Raw genomic sequence first — 4,298 nt, forward strand, 5'->3', positions numbered from 1 at the left:
GCTTAAAAATTTAAAAAATGATGTATGTAAGACTGTTTCCTGAACAATAAGATGTATGAAAGGAGCAGAAATAAATACTTTTTCTAATGAATACCTTTTATATTTGGTTTTTAAATGACAGTGTTAAGTTTTTGGTCTATTAATCATCCAGTCTCATCTTATGACTTTCTTTAGCTACTTTTGGTAGCCTGTATAATTGGCAGGATGCCTTCAGAGGTAGCATCTTTATATCCTTGCACATATTCAAGCACAGACTGAATATCTATGTCAGAGTTGTAAATGTGAATGTGCAGTTGAAAGTTCCCTTCAGGTGTTCATTTTCAGTAGATGACACATTTTGAGCACACGTAAAAACATCTCTGGACCAGTCTGGTCTTAATTTCTTCAATCCAGTCCTTTCAGTTCTCCCTGACGGGCCGTGGGCTTCACCTCTGATGGCTCAATCCATTGTTTCCTAAGGTCTTCAAGTTTATAGTGAAATTTCCTCTCAAATGGGCTTTTTTCCTGCTTATTCCAAGGCTGATTTAATTCTAACCATTTTTTAAGTAAAAAAAAAAGACATTCATTTATTCAGAAAGTTCTGAGTACCTTTTTCATGCTAGGCAGCACTGAGGATGTCATGGTGGGTAAAATGAATAAAGGCTGTGACCTTATAGAGCTTACATTCTTGTGGGAGAAATCAGTCAGTGGACCTAAAATGTTTTAAACTGTCAGATACTAATAAATGCAACAAAGGGGAGAAAAGCAAGGCAAATGGTCTGTATTACAGAGAATAATTGGAGAGATGGAGAAAAAGCGTTGCTATATTCCGAGACTTGAGAAAGGAAAACAGGACCTGTATGTACGTACCAACTTAAAATGCTTGATTCAGTAGTAAGAACCTTTTTTTTTTTTTTTGGTCATTTGCTATATTTTAAAACCTTGTTCAAACTAGGTGGACAGGAACTAACTCATAGGTGATTATGATCTCAAAAGTCTGCTTTTTGTCATTGAGTAGTGAACAGTTCCTGTTTAAGTACCACAAGATGATGCTGTTAAAGTTTGTTATTTTTTTCTGTTTAAAAGCTCTTAAGGCTTTTTTGGGGGATAATAAATGTATCTTTACCAAATACAGTGAAATAAATGTAAAACAATTATATTTTAAAATATAATAGAAACTAAACCAATATGTAAAATGTTTTGTTGGTAAAAGTACAATGATTATGTGAAGAAACAAAATCATTGTACTAGGTTTAAAATGTTTTGGTGACATGAAACCAAAATGTCACAGTCTGGGGGAAAGCCTGCCAAGCATTAGTAATGTAAAAGAGGTTAAATAGGTGAGAGAATAAATTTGGACAAAATTGGAAATAAATCTTTGATTTTGTTAAAGGAAAGAACCCCCAGGGAGAGGATACTAAAGTGTAGCTAGAAGAGCAGAATGTTGTAGTACAGCATAATTCCACAGCAAAAGAAGAAGGAAGGGTGCAGAAGTAGGGGAAACTGTCAGAAAGTGATGGAGAGTTGACAAGGTTACTGTCAGCCCAGTGGGAGCTCCAGGGCAGACTCCCTGTCAGAGTTGTTGGGGAGAAATGGCTAGACCACTGTCCCACTGCATTGTCAGGTCATTGGCTGAAGACCACTTCACCTGGCTAGAAAGTTGAGGTTAACTCCAACAAAGCCAATAACAGGGCTATCAGCTGGCCACAGCTGGGTAGCAAGTCCTTACAGCTGGTTAGCGAGTCCTTTCTTGAGATCTGAGCAGCTCATCTCTGACAAAAATTTATAAAGAAGACATCCTATTTATAGAATTAAAATGAAATCCTATATAATTTGTTTAGAATGATTGTACTGTGATTGTTTACTTGAATTGCAAAGTTAGAAGTAACTTAGGTGCTCAGTAAATAGTACATTTCTGAAGTGTGAAGTTGGAAGAAAAAGATTATTTTTGGCTTGAATTTTGCTCTGAATAGCAGAGCAGTTGTTTCCATTATGTGCTGCTATTTTCTGGTGCAGAAGGTCAGTTTTTGAACATAGTAATAAATACACTTAGTTATTCAAAGGAAGGCATGTGCCAGATACTGGATTACATCAGAATGAGCAAGAAAAATACGGCATCTGTCCAGGTGGAACTTACAGTCTGGTGAATACACAAACAAAGCAAATTCTCTTTGCTATAGGAGCAACACCTAAACCCAGATTTGGGATAAGGGAAGACTGTAATTTGTTGTTGGAACAATGGGTTTCTAGTCTGCTTAAAAGTATCAAGCACTAATGCACGTTTGTCCAAATCTTTTACTCATTTTTCTTATGTACTAAGACTTAATTGCAAGGAAGAGAAACTTAAGCTATCTTAAAGAGGGTAATAGGATACTGGAGAATCATGACACTAAAGAGAGGAATGCAGCTGGGAGTACTAGAATGGGGAATGTGGTACTGGAAGGACTCTTGTTCATTTCTGATATATTGTGTGGGTCTGTGTAATGCTTTCCTCTCAGACTGGTCACTTCTTTTTTTTAAAATTTATTTATTTTACTTTAGGTGCATACTATATCTGGCATTTCTCCCCATGTTATCCCTCCCCTCCCTCCCCACCCCCTCCCCTCTGTATCTCCCCTACCCCCACCAAACTGCCCCCTGTGTGTGATGCTCCTCTCCCTGAGTCCACGTGTTCTCGTTCAACACCCACCTGTGAGGGAGAACATAACGGTGTTTGGCTTTCTGTTCTTGTGTCAGATTGCTGAGAATGATGGTTTCCAGATTCAGACTGGTCACTTCTTTAACCAAGAGAGGTTGGGTTGCATCTGTGACAAGGCACTGAAAATATTACCTGGCTGATCAGTGCCCCTCAGCTGGCTTTCTAGATGACAAAAATTCTTTTTAATTCACATAGTCAACCAGTCTGTGGGACTTAAAACAGCCAAGGGAACTCTGGGGAGATAAAACAAACAAACAAAAACAAAACTCTTGTCTTGACACAGCTTATCAAAGAGCAAATCTCTGGGCTATATTCAGAAAGTACGGTATTCCATAAATTTAGCCATCAGTAAAGTTGAGGAACATGCCTATGAAGCACCATTTCAAGTGAAGACCAGCTATAATGTCTGATGTACTCATCGGTGAATATAGATTTTAAAAAACAGTATGTCACGCGGCATCTTTTCCTGAATCTACTAACGATAGTGTTGAAAGTGCTCTTTTGTGAGCCCAGCCCTACATCACCAAGGACATACCTAGCAAGAAAGTGAGGACAATATTTTTCTGTTTAATGTTTTACAATTTTGGCCTTTTAAAATGTTTGACTTGAAGAAAATAAATCAGTCATATTCAAGATCAATCTATACAACATGTTTTACAGTATTTTTAAGTTTATGTTTTCAAATTGACAAAAATTGTATATATTTACAATGTACAAAATGGGTGTGTGTGTGTGTGTGTGTGTGTGTGTGTGTATGTATATATAAATGCGGAAGGGCTATGCAAGCTAATTAATCTGTGAATTACCTCACATATTTATCTTTTTTTGGTGAGAATAAAGTCTCTCAGCAATTTTCAAGTATACAATATATTGTTATCAACTGTATTCACCACAATATACAATAGATCCCTTGAACTTATTCCTTCTGCTTAACTGAAATTTTGTGCTCTTTGACCAGTGTCTCCCCAATCCCCCCATTCTCCAGCCTCTAGTAACCAGCATTTTACTCTGAGTTCAACTTTTCTAGATTCCACGTTTCCAGGACAAAGGTAAAACTTATCAGATTGTACCTCTTAAATACGTGTAGTTTTGGGGTCTTGTTTTGTTTTGAGATAGGGGCTCACTCTGTCGCCCAAGCTGGGGTGCAGTGGTGTGATCATGGTTCTCACTGCAGCCTCCATCTTCTGGGCTCAAGTGATCCTCCTAGCTCAGCCTCTTGAGTAGTTGGGACTATAGGTGTGCACCACCATGCCTGACTGGTTTTTTGCATTTTTTAGGAGAGATGGGGTCTCCCTGTGTTACCCAGGCTGGACTGGGCTTCCTAGCCTCAAGTAATCCTCCCACCTCAATCTCCCAAAGTGTTGGGATTACAGGTTGTGGCTTACCTGGCCTGGCTCAAATATATGTAGTGTTTTTAGAATGTCAATTATCTGCAGGAACAGGAAGCAAAATAATAATAATAAAAATAAAAATGTCAATTATATCTTAAAGCTGTTTTTAAAAAGTCAGGTTTTTAATAAGGCACACCCTTGAATGTAGACTTCTTCCTTCCTCTTTGGCCATCCTTCAGCCCTGCTGCACCCAGTGGTCTAGCTACCTCTTTGCAAGATTACCCAAAGTC

The sequence above is a fragment of the Cebus imitator genome, unplaced genomic scaffold (genome assembly GCF_001604975.1).
Source record: "Cebus imitator isolate Cc_AM_T3 unplaced genomic scaffold, Cebus_imitator-1.0 Scaffold17, whole genome shotgun sequence".
Classification (NCBI taxonomy): domain Eukaryota; kingdom Metazoa; phylum Chordata; class Mammalia; order Primates; family Cebidae; genus Cebus; species Cebus imitator.